Source organism: Pristiophorus japonicus, chromosome 11 (genome assembly GCF_044704955.1).
Source record: "Pristiophorus japonicus isolate sPriJap1 chromosome 11, sPriJap1.hap1, whole genome shotgun sequence".
In the NCBI taxonomy this organism is placed as follows: domain Eukaryota; kingdom Metazoa; phylum Chordata; class Chondrichthyes; family Pristiophoridae; genus Pristiophorus; species Pristiophorus japonicus.
In genome coordinates, this window is record NC_091987.1 from 73004026 (window position 1) to 73025553 (window position 21528).

General features: G+C 45.6%; 1 protein-coding gene across 3 annotated transcripts in view; it reads left to right on the forward strand.

Moving 5' to 3' along the window:
- The first annotated feature begins 8472 nt into the window (after positions 1-8472).
- The window catches only part of tmem39a (transmembrane protein 39A), a 76711-nt gene continuing 63655 nt past the window's right edge, over positions 8473-21528 (forward strand). For 2 of the 3 annotated variants that reach the window (XM_070892958.1, XM_070892959.1), the window contains exon 1: positions 8473-8664. The gene's annotated coding sequence lies outside the window, so the exon portion shown is untranslated. The remainder of the gene's footprint in view (positions 8665-21528) is intronic. The other variant, XM_070892961.1, reaches the window with a different exon arrangement.

Sequence of the window (21528 nt, forward strand, 5' to 3'; positions counted from 1 at the left end):
GTATCAGCTTAGATAAAAAATACATTTCCACAAGGGCCACCTCCAGCGCATGTGTCAAAGAAATATGACTCACCGTCTCGCAGAGGAGTCGGTAAATGGACTTTGAATCCAACGGGGAGTATGGTGATTTGACCAGAGAGGCAGCTCAGCCCCAAGAAGTGATGTATGGAGTGTATACCTGCACCACCGATTGTCCTCCAGTGAAGATGGAAGTCGAGATAAAGGGTGTTCCAGTCTTCATCGAAGTGGACACGGGAACGAGCCAGCCAGTGATGAGCCAGGATGCCTTCGAGAGGCTGTGGAATGAAAAATGACCCGAGCTGGTTCCAGTACAGGAAAAGTTGCGCACATACACCAAGGAGCCGATCCCAGTCCTTGGTAGTCCAGATGTAAGTGTAATCCATAATTGCGTGGTGCATAAGTTACCTCTGTGGATTGTTGCAGGTGATGGCCCAACGTTACTCGGAAGAAGGTGGATGGGGAAGATCCAGTGGAAATGGGAAGACCTCTTCACTCCAGCAATCGATGTCCCTCATGCTCAGAGGCAGAGCAAAACCTCACCATCGCTTGGGCCAGGCACTAGAGAACAAACCAGTGCAGCACCTGTCATGTATGTAAGCTCTATGTAACACCACTGCAATACTGTATATACTTAAGCAATGCACACCTTGACCACAGGGGGTGAACTTGTGGGAGACACTCCTTACCTGGTCATCCAGGTATATAAAGGGAGGTCCCATGCAGGGTCATCACTTCTTGGTCCTGTGAAAATAGGTTCAGGTCATAGAGTGACCTTGTCCATAGAATGTGCCTCGTGTGGGTTTTGTGCCATTGAGTAAGGACTTTACATTGGCGACGAGAAACGGGAATCAATGACCCACGAGAATGGGGTAGCACAGAGGAACGGTACTGCGTTGGTGAGGACTGGGACGATTTCATTGAGAGGCTCCAGCAAAGCTTTGTCACAAAAGAATGGCTGGGAGATGCAGCGGCCGACAAGCGAAGGGCACATCTGCTGACCAGCTGCAGACCTAAGACTTACGCGCTCATGAAGGACCTACTAGCACCCGAAAAGCCGGTGGACAAAACCTTTGAAGAGCTCAGCAAACTAATTGGTGAGCACCTCAAACCGGCGAGCAGCATACACATGGCCCGACACGGATTCTATACCCACCAACGTCGTGAAGGGCAGAGCATACCGGACTTCGTTGCGGACCTCCGGCGTTTGGCCAGCCTCTGTAAGTTCACAGATGCCTGCAGGGGGGAGATGTGAAGGGATTTCTTTATTGAGGGCATCGGTCATGCGGGGATTTTCCGAAAGTTAATTAAGACCAAGAACTTGACTTTAGAAGCGGTGGCGTTGATGGCTCAGACTTTCATGGCAGGGGAGGAGGAAACCAAAATAATATACGCTCGCAATTCTGCAATCAACGCAGAGGGGAATCAGGGAGTCAATATCATAAACGCGACTCAGAGCCCCACAGGCAGGCAAGGGCAGTTCGACACACCCCAGGCAGCAATAGACCCCAGAGCAGGTTTTCAACAGACAATAGCAGGCTGAACATACATTTACGCCATCCCAGTGGACAATGCGGTCCGGGATGGGGCCATTGACGCCCACTAACAGGGTACTCAAGGGCAGTCAAAGGAACAATCAGCGAGGAATGCTGGGTCATAGCTCCTTTGTTCACCACAATGGGAATCTTAGCTCATGCTAGAGGTGTGGGGGCAAACACTCTGCCAGGACTTGCAGGTTTCAACAATTCGTCTGCAGAAATTGCAACCTCAGTGGCCATTTAGCTCGAATATGCAGGAAGCCTGCGACCAGGCTAATTTACGAGGTGGGTGGACCAGAAGAGGGGTCTCTGATGCAGGATGACCCTTGGGGCAAATAAATGGACGCTGAAGTTCAGCGGGTTCATGTGGCAAATATTCACAGCTCATATACCAAAACGCCACTAATGATGATGAAGGTTTTATTAAACGGCATCCCTGTACGCATGGAGCTGGACACGGGGGCCAGCCAGTCACTCATGAGCGTTCAACAATTCGAAAAGCTATGGCCACACAAAGCCAGTAGACCCAAACTAGAACGCATTGAGACACAACTACGGACCAAAGAAATCATTCCAGTACTAGGCAGTGCAATGTTGGCGGTCACACACAATGGATCAGTGAACCAGCTGCTGCTCTGGATTGTCCTGGGCAATGGTCCCACACTGTTGGGAAGGAGCTGGTTAGCTGAGATGAACTGGTAATGGGGGGATGTGCACGCAATGTCATCTGTGGAGCGAAGTTCGTGCTCACAAGTCCTACAACAATTTGAGTCACTATTCCAGCCTGGCGTCGGGATGTTCAAAGGTACCAAAGTAGTGATGCGCATCAGCCCGGACACCAGACCAGTGCACCACAAAGCCAGACTGATGCCGTATGTGATGCGGGAGAAAATTGAGAGTGAATTGAACCGTTTGCTGAGAGAGGGCATCATCTCGCCCATTGAATTCAGTGACTGGGCGAACCCCATCGTTCCCGTCCTAAAAGCAGATGGTTCTGTCAGGATCTGTGGCGACTACAAGGCCACTATCAATCGGGTGTCCCTACAAGACCAATACCCGCTCAATTTTCCGAGAGCAGGGGATCTTTTCGCCACGCTGGCAGGCGGCAAGCTGTTTACCAAGTTGGATCTCACTTCAGCCTACATGACCCAAGAACTGGCCGATGAATCTAAACTACTGACCACCATCACTACGCACAAGGGACTGTTCATTTATAACAAGTGCCCGTTTGGCATTCGATCAGCGGCCGCGATTTTTCAAAGAAACATGGAAAGCCTGCTTAAATCCATTCCTGGAACAATCGTATTTCAGGACGACATCTTCAACACGGGTCGTGACACCGAAGAACATCTCCACAACCTGGAGGAGGTGCTATGCCGACTGGACTGGGTAGGCCTGCGACTCAAGAAGTCTAAATGTGTGTTTTTGGCTCCTGAGGTTGAGTTTCTGGGCAGGAAGGTTGCTACAGGTGGGATTCGGCCTACTGAATCCAAAACAGAGGCGATTCGACGAGCGCCCAGGCCCGGCAACACATCGGAGTTGCGTTCATTTCTGGGACTCTTGAACTATTTCGGGAACTTTCTGCCGAACTTAAGCACGTTGTTGGAGCCGCTTCACATGCTCCTGCGTAAGGGTTGTGATTGGTTTTGGGGGGACTGTCAAGAACCGGCTTTCAATCAGGCGCGGAACCAACTTTGTTCAAATAAGTTATTGACCCTGTATGACCCCTGTAAGAAATTGGTTCTGACATGTGATGTATCGTCCTATGGGGTCGGGTGCGTGTTGCAGCAGAGTAATGCTGAGGGCCAACTACAACCTGTGGCTTATGCTTTCAGGTCGCTCTCTCAAGCAGAACGGGGATATGGGATGGTTGAGAAGGAGGCACTCGCGTGTGTCTATGGTGTAAAAAAAATGCATCAGTACCTTTTTGGGAGGAGGCTCGAATTAGAAACGGGCCACAAACCATTAACATCCCTGATGTCAGACAGCAAGGCTGTCAATGCCAACGTGTCATCCCGCATACAGCGATGGGCTCTTACGCTGGCTGCTTATGACTACCCCATCCGGCACCGGCCTGGCACCGAAAATTGTGCTGACGCGCTCAGCAGGCTCCCACTGGCCATCACCGAGGGGGCAGAGGAACAAAGCACTGAGATGGTCATGGCCGTTGATGCCTTTGACAGCGCAGGCTCCCCCATCACAGCCCGCCAGATCGAAATCTGGACAGAGATCCCCTCCTATTTCTGATTAAGAAATGTGCCCTGACTGGGGATTGGGTGCCCGCACACGGAGCATGCTCTGAGGAGGTCAGACTGTTTCACAGGCGGATGGATGAACTCTCCATCCAAGCTGACTGCCTACTGTGGGGCAGTCGGGTAGTCATGCCCCAGAGTGGCAGGGAGGCATTCATCAGGGAACTCCACAGTGAGCATCCAGGCATCGTTCTGATGAAGACAATTGCCCGGTCACATGTTTGGTGGCCAGGAATTGATTCAGACCTGGAACACTGTGTTCGCAGGTGCACGACGTGTGCCCAGCTGGGTAATGCCCCCAGGGAGGCCCCACTCAGCCCGTGGTCCTGGTCCACCAGGCCATGGTCACATATTCATGTAGACTACGCGGGCCCGTTCATGGGAAAAATGTTTCTCATTGTGGTAGATGCGTACTCGAAATGGATCGAGTGCATCATTTTGAATTCGTGCACGACATCCACCACTGTGGAGAGTCTACGTGCGGCCTTTGCAACCCACGGCTTGCCGGACATCCTTGTTAACGATAATGGCCCATGTTTCACGAGCTACGAATTTCGGGAGTTCATGTCGAGCAATGGCATCAAGCATGTCAGCACAGCACCGTTCAAGCCGGCCTCCAATGGCCAGGCAGAACGTGCAGTCCAAATCATTAAACAAGGCATGCTCAGGATTCAAGGAACCTCCCTTCAATGCCGCCTATCGCGCCTCCTGCTGGCCTATAGGTCCCAACCGCACTCGCTCTCGGAGGTTCCGCCCGCTGAGCTACTTATGAAACGAACGCTCAAAACTCGGTTGTCCCTCATTCACCCAGTCCTGACCGACATAGTTGAGGGCAAGCGCCAGTCCCAAAACGAGTACCATGACAGAAACTCAAGGGGGAGATGTATAGAAATAAATGATCCCGTATTCGTCCTCAATCACGCCGTGGGGCTCAAATGGCTTGAGGGTACTGTAATAGACAAAGAGGGGAAGAGGGTTATTGTGGTTAAACTTAACAATGGGCAGATATGCCGTAAGCATCTGGACCAAGTTAAAAAAAAGGTTCAGCGTAGACACTGAGGAACCTGAGGAAGATCATGAGATGGTACTCACACCACCGCAAGTGAACGAGCAACAAGAACATTCAGCAGCATGCACAGTCCCGGCGGTCAGCCCGGACAGGCCGGAATCACCACAGGTGACAGGCACTCACGCCAAGGCTCAACAACCAGAGATCCAACTGCGCGCTCCACGAGGGAGCGTAGACCACCTGAAAGACTTAACCTATGATCCCAATAAGACTTTGGGGGGGAGGTGATGTCATGTATGTAACCTCGATGTAACACCACTGCAATACTGTATATACTTAAGCAATGCACACCTTGACCACAGCGGGTGAACTTGTGGGAGACACTCCTTACCTGGTCATCCAGGTATATAAAGGGAGGTCCCATGCAGTGTCATCACTTCTTTGTCCTGTGAATAAAGGTTCAGGTCATAGAGTGACCTTGTCCATAGAATGTGCCTCGTGTGGGTTTTGTGCCATTGAGTAAGGACTTTACAGCACAGACCGTCCATCACGACTGCGTGGCAATGATCCGACCGGAACGATCTAAAAATACCTTCCCGGCTCCAGTGGCAGGACTCCTGGGGAGGAAGATTGAAATCACAGGTACCTGTCCAGCGTTTGTGGCAGAATCGCGGGAGAAAAGGATCAAGGCAGTCGACCTTGTGGACAGAGGCAAGATGGGGTTCCTGTTGCAGCGAGGAGCAGCGTGGCTGAAAAGAAAGATGGCTGCGACAACATCACGAGGTGCAACACTGAGGGATCAACACGTGAGGTCCAACAAAGGATCTGATTGGGGTAAAGCCAGCAGGATTTTCTTAAAGGAGATCTGCAACCAACAGAACTTAAAGAGACATTGTATGCATGGCAATCAATGTAACAAACCGATTAAGATTGTGAACAGAATGTTGTTGCGAGATGTCGGTACCAGTCTTAATATAAAGAACAAAATGTTGTTGCGAGATGTCGGGAATAGAGTGTCCCCTAGAGTAGCAAGCGAGCGAATTCGGGAGGGTAAAGGCGCAGAGCCTGATATTCTGCTCCAGGTGTCCCCACAATTTATAGGCCAGCGACCTCAGGAGGGTGAAGGCACTGATCCTGATACCCTGCCCCAGGTCTAACCCACGCTGTAGGCACCCAATGCCACTATTTGCCACGGACCTGGAAACGAAAACGGCGCCAATACGTGCAGTCTGCTGCCGTTGCCCACCACCCGGGTGGAGACGGCACAGCCCCCAGACCCAGTCACTACCTCGGCCATGTCCAGGAGCGAAAGGTCAGAACCAACGAGTTCCCCAAATGGGATCTGGAACAGCCAAATTCCCAACAACGTGAGAGAGCAGGCAGAAGACTTTGCAGCCCTCAAAGGAGGACAGGGAAGCCAAACACATCTGTGGTTCTGCCCACCACTAGGCAACGGCAAAGGCCCTGAATCCTGGGTCGGTGAGCGAATCCAGCCCACCCTGCTAGCAGGGGGCGCAGTGCTGCCATCAGACGACGAAGACCCCGTCCGGCTGCTCTAGAACTAGCGACCTCGCATACCTGTACTGCTACCTCAGCATGACTAAACCATGAATGCAATCTACCCAATCCTGATGCACGACCATAAAACGTAACGAATGTAAGTCACGGAACGTAGGTGCCATGATACAAACTGAAAAAAATTTTTTTTCTTCCTTTCTTTGTACTTGCACTGCGTCTGATCCGGTATGTTAATGTAACGGGCCAGCTGCGTGATCTCGCTGTGGGGGGAGGAAAATGGATCACACATGGATCACACCCAGAACCTACTGGAACCTCCACCGTATCATCGAACCATCCAATCTGATAACCACTACCCAACGTTGTGGCAAGAGGACTTGGGGGTTAACAGGGGGAGGGCCAAGCCAAAGCACAGCCAAGGTGCAAGAGCTATTGGCACTTACGTCTGGGGAGAGCTAAGCCAGAGCACATAGTGTAAAGGTAATTGGCACAAAGGACTTGGGGGAGAGTGATGTTGTATATGCTGACTATGGATGTACTCTATATGTAGTCACTGTGAGTTTGTTTCAGATGGAGACTTGGTTACCTGATGTACTATCAATAAGATTCGCACAATGTATATACATGCTGGCACCACTAGAGAGTGCAACTGGTGGAGACATGGGTTTCCTGCCCTGGTGGTAGGGCCCTGTATAAAAGGCTGCACACCATGCTTGCACAACACTCTGGAGTTTGGAATAAAGGACGAAGGTCACACGTCACTACAGTTCAAGTACAACACATTGCCTTGAGGAGTCATTCATAAGTACACTATAGACATAACACTTTTTGCCTTTTCAATTTTTTTTTGAGTTCTCTCCTAATCTCTTAGTATGCTCTCCTCTGCTGTCCCTGCACTTAGTGTATGCCTCTTTTATTGCCCTCAATTTTTCCCTTATGTCTTTATTCATCCATGGTGCCTCATTAGTGTTTAGCTTGTTCTTGTTTTTTAGTGGAATATATTTTTCCCAGGTTATAATGAGCAGCATGAACTTGGCATACTGCCTGCATTCCACTGAACATGTGCGGGTTAATCATGCATCCTGATCCTCGCGTTTTCAGGGGCTAACCAATTTAACCCCTAAGTCTCCTTGTTCTGGATTCATCCACCAGAGGAAATAATTTCTCCATATCTACCCCATTGAATTTTAAACACCTCAATCAGTGCCCCCCTCATTCCCCTCGTCTAAAGGAGCCTAAAGCAGCCTTTCTATCCCAAGCCAACTGGCTACTCTTTACTATTCTTTAGCTTCATAAACTTTTCCTCAGACTGCAGGGTCGTCTTTTGCTTAGGCCGATAGACAATATCGTGCAAGACCAATGTTATCGCAACATCCACAAGGATCTCCTTTCCCCAACTCCCAAATTTAGGAGGGTACCACTAATGTCTAGACTCCACAGCCGATCCAAACTAAAGCAAGATCTATTTGAAATTGAAGTGTTTAGAACACTATTTTCATATTTAGCCCAATAAAGCAATCAATATCCTGTGGTGCCCACCAAGAGCTTCAAGTAAATCAGGTTGCAATGTCCAATGGTAGCACCTACAGTATTTGCCCCTCCGCTGTGATGGTACCAAGTGTGGCCAAAGCCAGCACTACTTGAACCCCTTTTACTGCTTCCTGACTGGGTAATTTCATTGCTGTGTCACAATCAAAGCCACTGTTGATGTGGGCGAGCACTGACGAATAAGGAACTGAACAGGTTTGTCAGGATGTCTCCGCCAACCAATCAGCATGGCGTGGGCGCGGCCTGGGCACGCGTTGCCTCGAATGCTCAAACAAGCTCGAGGCGGAAGGATTCAAACTGAGAGACCGGAAACCCCTCCCACCCCCACATCCACCCACATTGATCGACAATTGAATGAACCAATGGTGTGAAACGCCGCTGCCAATCACCCCGCCCACCCCAGTGGCAAGGCCTTGGCGGTGCTTCCGCTGTATTGCAATCCACTGCGATGAAGACAAACTTGGCCGCCGGAAGTGCGCGCTGATGGTCGGCTCTCTGACCAATCGGCGTGTGGATCGGCCTGTCGGTCACCGCTCTTCCCTCAATCAGCGTGGAGGAAGTGGGCGGGACTTCTGCTAGCAGGCTGGGTTGTAGTGCAGTTTAGGGATCGCCACGTCGTCCAGCTGATCGGTCTGTGGTTGAATTTAAGCAATTTCGGGGGCGATTAAAACTAATGTAATTTTTTTCCCCTTCAGCAGCCTCATGTTTTCGTTTTAACTGAATACTCTTCCGGTCCTGAGTCGATGGTTGTGAAACGGTCTCATTCCTGGAACATTGATGTGTAAGTTGTCTGCAGAGCACTTCAGTGCTGCATGGTCTCAGTGTGTTTAAAACATCAAAGAGCCTGCTTAGAAACTTTGTTTCCACAACTTCTACTTTTTATCCAATATATTTTTATATAAAACCGAAGAGTTTGCATTTGGGGTCCAATAATTTTCTTTTGGAAATATGGATCTTTCTGTTTTTTTGTTGCATTTTTAAAATTTTTACCTTCTTGAGAATCGTTTGCAAAAATGCATATTAACTACTTTTTAAATGGTGGGAAAGTCTACTTCAGCATAATAAGAAAATGCCACCCATTCATTAATGTATTGTGTTTAACTGGGGTTAGCTGTGAGGATTACCATTCTGCAGCTACAATTTCAACCCCAAGAACTAAACACGAAGTAGGTATGTTTCCATCTGGAATCTCTTCCATTAACGTTGAGATGAAGATACAATTTCCAAATTAATGCTATTAGTCAATGTCTAACAAAAGGGTGCCAATGTTCTGTAGTAGTTGATGGAATTCACTCTTTTTTCCCTCCCATCCCCCTCCCTTTCCCAGCCACCAGGTGTAGATGGGTGTTAAAGAAGTTTAAAAAACATCCTTCCCAATTCTGTTATAAGGGTATTCATAATGGGATGTACAGCTTGGTTTTGATCTTCATGCTTTACTCCTGGATTTCTGCTGATTGGCAAGCTGAGAAATTAGACCAAAAAGCTTAGTAGCGTTGATCCACAAACCATGTCCTCATACAATTGATCTAAATTGCAAAACAAATGTATAAATATGGAGCTATAAGAGAAAATTATTTGGAAGAAACCATCTTTACTTTCCATTTGTACATTTAGGGGTGTGGGGTGTGGAAGGGAGGAATGGGGAAGAAAAGTGAGAGGATGCAATGAAGATTTACCAGAATGATGCTAGGAATGAGGTGTTATGAAGGTTCGAAAAGCTGGGTTTCTGTCAGTGCAGTAGAGAAGATTAAGGGTATTTAAGACAGTCAAAATTGTGAAAAGTAATATATGCAAGATTTTTCCACCATTTGTTGAATTGGGTATCTAGGAAATGGACAAAGAATTATCACTAGAAGAAATAAGGGTTAATAATGTTTATTCACCTGGGTTATTAGAATATGCGATCACAAATGTCAATTGAAGCAGAGGCTAATGCAATAAAGGGATCTTGATTAAGTGTTTGAAAAGCAAGTATATAAAAGGAAATGGAAAAAGACCAAGGATATAGGAATAAAGTAGATGAAGAGCTAGTACTGGTACAGACACGTCTTGCCTAATAATCTCCTTGTATACCGTATTTCTATAATTCTATGAAATAATTGAGCAATGCAGGCCATGTTTCCTGTCACTTTATCACGATAAATTTGTTTTACCCCAAGTGCTGGTATTCATTTATTGTCTGTAATGGTGTGTTATACAGGGTAGCATATGAGTGCAAAAAGTGAAAACCCTAAGGAAATGTACTTGTGATATCTTTTTGGTTTTGTAGCCGGTTACCACGAGACTATGGGCCCAAGTTTCCACACGATAAAAAACGGGCGCCCCTCCGAGCTGGGCACCTGTTTTTCGCGCCTAAACCGGCGCCGGAAAAAAAACGCGCGATTCTGGAGCGCCCTGCAGCTCCTTGTCTGTTTGGCGTGGCGCCCAGGGGGGCGGAGCCTACACTCGTGCCGATTTTGTAAGTGGGAGGGGGCGGGTACTATTTAAATTAGTTTTTTTCCTGCCGGCAACCCTGCGCGTGCGCGTTGGAACGTTCGCGCACGCGCAGTGTGAAGGAAACATTGGCACTCGACCATTTTTGTAGTTCTTTTTAGCTGTTTAGTTTTTGAACATTTTTTAATAAAAGCACATTGCCATCAGCACATCAGCACTGAGAAGGCTGCAGGAAGCCTCAGAAAGTTGAGGCAGCCGTTTCCCGACGACCTCCCCCTTTTGCCGTCGGGAAATGGCTCCTCAATTTCTGAGGCTTCCTGCAGCCTTCTGTCTCCTTCCCTCTCTCCCTCCCGCCGTCTGGAACGGCTTCCTTCCCCCCCCCCCCCCCCCCCCTGGTGCGGTCGGTTCCCTCCCTCCCGCCGTCTGGAACGGCTTCCTCCCTCCCCCCCCCCCCTCCCGCCGGCTGTCTGGAATGGCTTCCTCGTTTTGTGATGCTTGCTGCAGCATTCTCCCTGGCTGAAGCACTTTCACACAGGTAGGAAGATGGTTTATTTAATCTTTTCTTTGCTTATAAATTTTTATTCAGGTTGGATTTATTTGTATAATATTTGTATAAGTATAAATAAGGATTTATTGTAGAATTTAATGACTTCCCTCCCCCCCACCTCGTTCTGGACGCCTAATTTGTAACCTGCGCCTGATTTTTTAATGTGTAGAACAGGTTTTTTCAGTTCTACAAAAATCTTCACTTGCTCCATTCTAAGTTAGTTTGGAGTACGTTTTCACTGTGGAAACTTTCAAATCAGGCGTCAGTGGCCGGACATGCCCCCTTTTGAAGAAAAAATTCTGTTCCAAAGTGGAACAGTTCTACCTGACTAGAACTGCAGAAAAAAAAATGTGGAGAATTGCGATTTCTAAGATAGTCCGTTCTCCACCAGTTGCTCCTAAAAATCAGGCGCAAATCATGTGGAAACTTGGGCCCTATATTCATAAAGTTGGGTCCTGAAAAATGACCTAATTTTCCAACATAATGGTTCATAATTTTTATATTTGATAATGACTGGGCTATTGGGTCACTCAAACAATTTTGGGGTTCAGGTATGGATTGATCTTTACTCTGTTAAATGTTCACCGAACGTGCTACTAAAATGTTTTATTTCAGGCCCACAGATCATCATTTAGAGTTACCAAGAGTTATCTCGATCTTGAGCTGGCCATAATATTAGCTGAAATTTCTGATCATTGATGTATTGAATATTCAGAAAGAGGGATGAGGTCCTGCAGGCAGAGTTTAGGGAGCTAGGAGAGAGATTAAAAAGCAGGACCTCAAAGGTAGTAATCTCCGGATTACTCCCGGTACCATGAGCTAGTGAGTACAGAAATAGGAGGATAGAACAGATGAATGCGTGGCTGGAGAGATGGTGCAGGAAGGAGGGCTTTAGATTCCTGGGGCATTGGGACCGCTTCTGGGAGAGGTGGGATCTACACAAACCAGATAGATTGCACTTCAACGGAGCCGGGACCAATATCCTCGCCGGGTGGTGGTCGGGGGGGGTGGGGGGCGGCAATGGTTGCTAGCGCTGTTGGGGAAGGTTTAAACTAGCTTGGCAGGGGGATGGGAACCTGAGAATAGATTCAGCAGGGAGGGAAATAAAGCTGGAATTGGAAAGCAAAAATGTAGAAAGTGAAGGACAGAAGAAACAAGGGCTAGAAAGTAGTCAACAAGGAGGTCTGGCTGTACTAAATGGTATATACTTCAATGCAAGGAGTATAGCGAATAAGGCAGATGAGCTGAGAGCACAGGTAGACACTTGGGAGTATGATATTATAGCTATTACAGAGACATGGCTAAAAAAGGGGCAGGTATGGCAGCTCACCATTCCTGGTTACAGGATTTTCAGATGGGATAGAGAGGGGAGTAAAAATGGAGGTGGGGTCACAGTATTGATTAAATAAACTATTACAGCTGTGAGGAGGAATGATATGTTGGAGGGATCATCAAAGAGGCCATATGGGTCAAACTGAAAAACAAAAAAGGGGCGATCACACTGCTGGGTGTATTCTTTTGACCCCCAAATAGTGAGAGGGAGATAAAAGAGCAAATATGTAGGCAAATTTCTGAGAAGTGCAAAAATTGTAGGGCAGTAATAGGGGATTTCAACTATCCTAATATTAACTGGGACAAAATTAGTGAGAAGGGTATAAAGGGTGCGGAATTCCTAAAATGCATTCAAGAGAACTTTTTTAGTCAGTATGTAGCAATCCCAACACGGGAGGCCGCGGTTCTGGATTTAGTTTTAGGGAATGAAGCTGGGCAGGTGGAAGGGGTATCAGTGGGAGAACATTTAGGTGCTAGTGACCATAATTCAGTTAGATTGAAGGTAGTTATGGAAAAGGACAAGGATAGACCAGGAATAAAAGTTCTAAATTGGGGAAAAACCAACTTTGCGAAGCTGAGAGGTGATTTAGCCATAGTGGACTGGAAACAGCTACTTGAAGGTAAATCAGTGTCGGAGCAGTGGGAAGTATCCAAGGAGGAGATCCGGAGGGTTAAGGCCAGATATGTACCCTTAAACAAAAAGGGCGGGACTAACTAATCTAGAGCCCCCTGAATGTCTAGAGATATACAGGGTAGGATAAAGGAAAAAAAGGGAAGCTTATGACCGGTACCGAAGGCTAAATACTGCAGAATCTCGAGGCGTATCGAAAATCTAGGGGTGAATTTAAAAAGGATATTAGGAAAGCAAAGGGAGAACATGAAAAATTCTTGGCAAGTAAAATCAAGGAAAACCCAAAGATGTTTTATAAATATATTAAGAGCAAGAGGATGACTAAAGAAAGGGTAGGGCCTATTAGAGACCGTGATGGTAATCTGTGTGTGGAGGCAGAAGATGTGAATACTTTGCGTCTGTTTTCACAAAAGAGAGGGGCGATGCAGACCCTGCTATCGAGGACGGGGGAGTGTGAAATATTAGATGAAATAAACATTGAGAGAGGAGGTATTAAGGAGTTTAGCAGCTTTGACAGTGGATAAATCCCCAGGCCCGGATGAAATATATCCCAGGCTGTTGAGCGAAGCAAAAGAGGAAACAGCAGAGGCTTTGACCATCATTTTCCAATCCTCTCTGGCTTCAAGTGTGGTACCTTTGTTTAATAGGGGAGAAAGGGTTAGACTAAGTAATTACAGGCCAGTCAGCCTAACCTCAGTAGTGGGAAAATTATTGGAAAAAATCCTGAAGGACAGGATAAATCTTCATTTAGAAGGACACTGATTAATCAAGGACAGTCAGCACGGATTTGTTAAGGGAAGGTCGTGTCTGATTAACTTGGTTGAATTTTTTGAGGGGGTAACTAGGAGGGTTGATGCTGGCAGTGCGTATAATGCAGTGTATATGGATTTTAGCAAAGCTTTTGGTAAGATCCCATGTGGCAGACTGGTCACGAAAGTAAAAGCCCATGGGATCCAGGGCAAAATGGCAAGTTGGATCCAAAATTGTCTGAGCCAGGAAGCAAAGGGTAATGGTTGATGGGTGTTTTTGTGACTGGAAGGATGTTTCCAGTGGGGTTCCGCAGGGCTCAGTACTAGGTCTCTTGCTTTTGTGGTATACATCAATGATTTAGACTTGGATATAGGGAGTATGATTGCGAAGTTTGCTGATGATACTAAAATCGACTGTGTGGTTGATAATGAAGAAAGCTGCGGACTGCAGGAAGGTATCAATCAACCAGTCAAGTGGGCAGAACAGTGGAAATGGAATTTAATCCGGAGAAGTGTGAGGTAATGCATTTGAGGAGGGCTAACAAGGAAAGGGAATACACATTAAATGGTAGGACACTGAGAAGTGTAGAGGAACAAAGGGACCTTGGAGTGCATGCCCACAGATCTCTGAAGGTAGCAGGCCAGGTAGATAAGGTGGTTAAGAAGGCATATGGAATGCTTGCCTTTATTAGCCGAGGCATAGAATACAAGAGCAGGGGGGGGTTATGCTTAAACTGTATAAACCACTGGTTAGGGCACAGCTGGAGTACTGTGTGCAGTTCTGGTCACCGCATTACAGGAGGGACGTGATTGCATTGGAGAGGGTACAGAGGAGATTTACGAGGATGTTGCCGGGAGTGGCGAACTATAGCTATGAGGACAGATTGGATAGGCTGGGTTTGTTTTCCTTGGAACAGAGGAGTCTGAGGGGAGACCTCATTTGAGGTGTATAAAATTATGAGGGGCCTAGGTATAGTGATAGAAAGGGCCTATTTCCCTTAGCAGAGGGGTCAAAAACCAGGGGGCATAAATTTAAAGTAATTGGTGTAAGGATTTGAGGAGAAATTTCTTCATGCAGAGGGTTGTGGGGTTCTGGAACTCACTCCCTGCAAGGGTGGTAGAGGCAGAAACCCTCACCGCATTTAAAAAGTACTTGGATGTGCACCTAAAGTGCCATAACCTACAGGGCTATGGACTAAGAGCTGGAAAGTGGGATTAGGCTGGATGGCCTCTTGTTTGCCGGCACGGACACGATGGGCCGAAATGGCCTCCTTCCATGCTGTAAACTTCTATGATTCTATGGTACCCTCCACTCCCCAACTTGAAAAAGGGAGAGTTTAATTAGTGGAATGGGAGCCAACAGGCTCCTAACATTTTTCAGGTTGGATACCCACTGTTTGCACTCAACACTCGTTAAGTTTCACTCATTTGGTAAACCTGCCTTGTTTGTATGTGAGGCACTTTCCAACCGCAGGTAGGGCAAAGTATGTCATCTACCTCTGGTTTTACAGAGCTCAACATCAGTGCTGCTCAAAAAGGAGCTAAAATAGCTGAATTTAAGGGCACGTAAATCTACTTTTTTCAAAAAGCTTATTTATTATTGTGTTTTTTAAAAAAAGATAATGAGCCATGTCCAAAGTAGACTGATGCAAATCACTCATTAAAGGATGACAACACATCAGATGGTACTTGAAAGGAAATGCTTTGGAATAAGCCGTCTTTAGCTCCTGCTTGTATGTAGTGAGGTGAGGAGTAGTATGAAGGGAAAGGAAAATGTGTCGTGAAGATTCTCTGGAATGGTCAGGAAGCAGGTGTGCTGCAAGTCTGTGTATTGAACCTGTAGCTTCTATGATGGCAAGGGCTCCGTTTGTGAAATAACTAAAATCTGTCGTTGCTTTGATTGACCCAAATTGCGATGGTTATAGCAGCAAACAAGAGCTGAATCACTTAATTTTGTATGCTACGTTTACTTAAGAACTACTTATTAGAGTGTGAAAGTCGTATGCTGTTCCTGTTACATTATTCGAGTTCACATTGGAGAATTGAAGACCATGCTTGCAGAAGGAACAATGTTTTGGAACATAGGAACATCAGTCCCTTGAGCCTGCTCCATCATTCAAATATATTGTGGTTGAATTGCACTTCAACTCCCCTTTCCTGCCATGGCTACATATCCTTTGATGCCCTTGCCTAACAGAAATCTATCTCAGTCTTGAAAGCTCTAATTGTCCTAGAATCTGGATCCTTTTGGGAAAGGAGAGTTCCAGATTTCTATTAGCCTTTGTGTGCAGAAGTGCCTAGCTCTAATTTCAAGATCATGTCCCCTTGTTCTTGATACCCCTACCAGAGGAAGTTATTTCTCTATCTACCCTTTCAAATCCTTTTAGCATTTTAAACGCCTCGATCAGATCACCCTTCAGTTGTCTGTATTGAAGGGAATGCAAGCCAAGTTTTGTTTTATTTTATGCATTCTGAAAGTGGGTGGAATTGGTGACCTATCTGTTACAAGCCCATAAGAGATACAAGTGGTCAGGCATAATCTGTTTCCCAAACAAAAGCTAAAGTGTGGAACTTTCCGTGTGTAGAATTGAGTATGAATTTGTATCCCACCACGTAGTGACGAGCAGGATATACCAATTTCTACAGCTCTGGACTGTCTATTTTGAGTGCTTCCATGTAGTGGGGAAGGGGAAAGAGCACTAATTTTCTAATACAATACTTCCCATTAGTTTTTGTTATCTGATATTAAATCGTGAAGATGGGCAAGGAGTGTAATCCAATGGCGCACTAATTTTAAATTTCAAATGTTGGTGGAACAATTTTGTCTAGCAAAATTCTTCCAGGCATTTTAATTGGGGGTGAGTTCCTAACTGCCATTCCCTAATAAATACTGAAAAATACACAGCAGCTCAATTGTCTGGAGCCCTAAACATGTTTTGATAATTTATAAGTACTTTCTGCAATCTAATGCACTACATTTGTTGCTCATGGTATAGTATCCTCTATACAGACGAAATGCCAATTAGTCACATTACCAAAGATCGCCATTCTATCTGCATGCATGATACTGATCTCCATTTTGGTTTGTCATTTCAATTCCATGCCAAATTCTGACCTTTCTATCTTTGGCCTCCTACATCATGCTATTCAAACTGGTGAGACGTGGTCCACATCCTCTCTTGTTTTGGATATCCATTTTTCTTTTCTTGTCTTCTAACTTACATAAAGACGGAATGATGACTAGGTCAGAGCGTTTACCATAAACCATGCTTATGCAGAGATGGTTCATTACGTGAAATAAATGTTGGTTTACTGGTTATAAAGTCTTAATCATCAATTCACTGAAGTTAGAAGAACTGTTTCTTTGGCTAGCTTATAACTGTTTCTGTACAGTTGAAAGTCAGATACATGGAAATGTAATGCCCCTATTTAAAAAAGGAGGCAGACAAAAAATAGAAAACTATAGACCAGTTAGTCTAACGTCTGTGGTTGGGAAGATGTTGGAGTCCATTATTAAAGAAGCAGTAGCAGGACATTTGGAAAAGCATAATTCAATCAGGCAGAGTCAGCATGGATTTATGAAGGGGAAGTTATGTTTGACAAATTTGCTGGAATTCTTTGAGGATGTAACAAACAGGGTGGATAAAGGGGAACCAGTGGATGTGGTGTATTTGGACTTCCAGAAGGCATTTGACAAGGTGTCACAAAAGGTTACTGCACAAGATAAAAGTTCACGGGGTTGGGAGTAATACATTAGCATGGATAGAGGATTGGCTAACGAACAGAGAGTCAGGATAAATGGTTCATTCTCGGGTTGGCAATCAGTAACTAGTGGGGTGCTGCAGGGATCAGTGCTGGGACCCCAACTATTTACAATCTATATTAACGACTTGGATGAAGGGACCGAGTGTAACGTAGCCAAGTTTGCTGACGATGCACTTTGACAGAAAAAAAAATCAAAGAGCAAGTTATTATTTAAATGGAGAAAAATTGCAAAGTGCTGCAGTACAGTGGGACATGGAGGTCCTGGTGCATGAAACACAAAAAGTTACTATGCAGGTACAGCAAGTGATCAGGAAGGTCAATGGAATCTTGGCCTTTATTGCAAAGGGGATGGAGTATAAAAGCAGGGAAGTCTTGCTACACTTATACAGGATATTGGTGAGGCCACACCTGGAATAGTGCGTACGGTTTTGGTTTCCATATTTAAGAAAGGATATACTTGCGATGGAGGCAGTTCAGAGAAGGTTGATTCTGGAGATGAAGAGGTTGACTTATGAGGAAAGGTTGAGTAGGTTGGGCCTCTACTCATTGGAATTCAGAAGAATGAGAGGTGATCTTATTGAAATGTATAAGATTATGAGGGGGCTTGACAAGGTGGATGCCGAGAGGATGCTTCCACTGATGGGGGAGACGAGAACTAGAGGGCATGATCTTAGAATAAGGGGCAGCCCATTTAAAACTATGAGGAGGAATTTCTTCTGAGGGTTGTAAATCTTTGGAATTCGCTGCCTCAGAGAGCTGTGGAAACTGGGTCATTGAATAAATTTAAGACAGATAATTTCTTAACAGATAAGGGAATAAGGGGTTTTGGGGAGCAGGCAGGGAAGTGGAGCCGAGTCCATGATGCGGTCAGCCATGATCATATTAAATGGCGGAGCAGGCTCGAGGTGCCATATGGCCTACTCCTGTTCCTATTTCTTATATTCTTATGGAGGTGGTTTATCTTGTACTGCGAGTAACCCCAGTTGAAAATGCACAAGTAAGTAGTTGACCCTCTGAGCTACAAAACAATACAATCATATTTGCAACTACCAAAGGAAATTGCAATGTAATGTAGACTTTTCCAGATTTTGGAAGAAACTTTTCTGTACTACTTGCATGGACATTTGAAGGAAAGATGAAATGTACAAAAGGGCAAGAGGAGAGAGGTTTTATTTGCTGAAATGCAGATTTATAAATAGCCTTTCTGATTTTGCCCCGCTTCCCCTGTCACAGCAGTGTGGCTGAGATCTGAAATTCCATACTACAGCTTCATGGCACAGCACATTAATGCTCAAGCATGTTGTATCTCACAGCCTGATTTGGGGATATGTGAAAGAAAGAGGAGGCATTTATACATGAAAAAGCAGCAGGAGCATTTTGTAACTTTGGGCCTTGGTATGTGAATATCTAAATGGCAGAATCCATGGGGCCAAGTTTCGGCCTGAGTTGCTCCTGATTTTTTGGAGCAACTGGTTTAGAATGGAGTATCTTAGAAATTGCAATTCTCGGCATTTAATTTGCTCCAGTTCAAGTCAGTTTGAACAGTTTCAGTTTGGAACAGTTTTTTCAAAAGGGGGCGTGTCCAGCCACTTGCGCCCGTTTTGAAAGTTTAGGTAGTGAAAACTTACTCCAACTAACTTAGAATGGAGTAAGTGTAGATTTTTGTACGCTCACAAAAACCTTGCCTACACTTAGAAAATCAGGCGTAGGAAATGGGGAAGTTTAAAGGGAAGTTTACAAACATTTAAACACTTCAGTTTTACAAATAGAGCCATTATCAATAATAAATGATAAATACATCAATAAATCAACCAATAAATCAATCAAAAAAATTAATGAAAAATTAAAATTTATAAATCAATAAATAAAACATTTTCTACTTACTGACTGCAGCACCGGGAGCCCTCCAACAGTGTGCTGGGACGGGTCCCCCCAGTGTGTCTCTGTCAGTGTCTCTCTCTCTGTCTGTCAGTGTCTGTGTTTCTGACAGCGAGGGGAGGGGGAGAGAGGGCGGGAGGGCGGGAGGGCGAGGGCGAGCGAGGGAGGAAGGGAGGAAAGAAGTCGGTCGGGGAGTCGGGGTGGGGGTGGTGATTTGAGAGAGCCAGCTGAGGGGAGGAAGCAGGAGCTGGATGTGGGAGTTGCAGCCTGATCCACGCCGCCCCAGTGAGCCCATTTGGCTAGGGGTGGTGTGGTTGGGCCCCTTCCACACAGTTTTGGGCGCCTGGAGCTACTGCACATGTGCAGAGGTCCCGGCACTGTTTTCAGCGCAGGGACTTGGCTCCGCCCCCCACAGCCCGTGCTGCGCCGCGCCCAGCTCCAGAGGACCTGCAGGAAGCTGCAGACTAAGTATTTACTAAGGTGAAAAACAGGCGTCCAGGTCAGGGCTGCGCCGTTCTAGGCGCTGCCCGAAACTTGGGCCCTATACAAGAACAATGGGACAGTTTTGGTACAGAAGAGAATCTAACTTGGTATATGTGGGGCTGTGGGAACAGATTCTTCCTTCTCAGCTCAAGGTGAGGACAAAGCCTTACTAGTGAACTACCTGTTAAGCTCCTATGTTTTTAGCTGGTAAAACTCTAGCAATACAATATTTTACACTTGGACCTTCCTAAGACATGGGGTCCCTCTGCCAACTTAGGCTCTGTGGACTTAATGGGCAGAGAATAAGTATTCCACACTGGACAAATGGGAACCTTGCAGGTGGGTGTAGATTTTTCAGTAGCTTAAATTGTTTATGCAAGGTACATTTCTGTGCATGTTAGACACCTGGCTGATCGCTGCCGCCCTCCCAAAAAATTCTGTTATAACTAGAAACCATGGGAATGGGACATTTGAATTCTATGGTTGGATCTGCTGTGTTTTATCCAGACTCCACTGTTCATGTCTTGGTACTGTGGAAAGTTGTGCTCATAATTTTATCACTTCCTGGAAATAAATCAGTTGCTTAGTCAAAAGAAAATTGGTTATCATCTTTAATCCTGTTTTCTTCAGTCATTATCATCTCAATTTTATAGGATTTACAGTAGTGGATATGGGATTCACTATTCAAAATGGCTGCATTGCACTTTAGATTAGTATGCCAGATGTACATTGTGTACTTGGAAATTGTTTAGATTGAAAAGAGCAGCTTATATTACCAGAGTGACCATGTCAATCAAATAGAGCAGAGATTTTGGAAGTTTTCACATTCTTTATTTAGAAGCTCGGGTGAAGCCAGCCAGCACCTAAAAATATGCTATTACTGAAATATTAATGCCCTTTCCATTGGAATAAATTGTACTGAATGTGGGGTTTATTTACACCTGATGTTCATGATTGTGCCCTTTTTAATGAATAGAAAAATTGCTATTTGGCATCCAGTTCACTTAACGGATGCGTCTTTATGGAAAGCAAACATTCCCCTTTTCACGCAGTCCAATTAAAAGTATGTGGATTCTAATACTAATCGGTAGTAGCATGTCATATATAAATAAAGCCTTGGATTGACTTTTAACTGCAGCATTGCATAAAACAAGGTGCAATTTCGTTCCAAAAACTGATCTGATACCAATGGCAAGAGGTTAGGTCAAACTAGCTGTGCTACTTTTTGTGAAAAGTTAATGCTCCCAGAGGGTAATAATACTTGGTTATTGGCTTGTGAGCAAAGTTCTGATTTTCTTAGTTCTTAACTGTTGTCATATGAGGAGAGACTGGATCAACTGGGCCTTTATACATTGGAGTTTAGAAGGATAAGAGGGGATCTCATAGAAACATACAAGATTCTGACGGGACAGGTTAAATGCAGGTAGATTGTTCCCAATGTTGGGGAAGTCCAGAACCAGGGGACACAGTCTTAGGATAAGGGTTAGGCCATTTAGGACTGAGATGAGGAGAAACTTCTTCACTCAGAGAGTTGTTAACCTCTGGAATTCCCTACTGCAGAGAATTGTTGATGCCAGTTCATTGGATATATTCAAGAGGGAGTTAGATATGGCCCTTACGACTAAAGAGATCAAGGGGTATGGAGAGAAAGCAGGAAAGGGGTACTGAGGGAATGATCAGCCATGATCTTATCGAATGGTGGTGCAGGCTCAAAGGACCGAATGGCCTACTCCTGCACCTATTTTCTATGTTTCTGTTTATATTTCCTAAAGCTGAAATGTTTTGTAAGAATTGTTCCTCAAAAATGGCAATTGCAGATTAAACTGA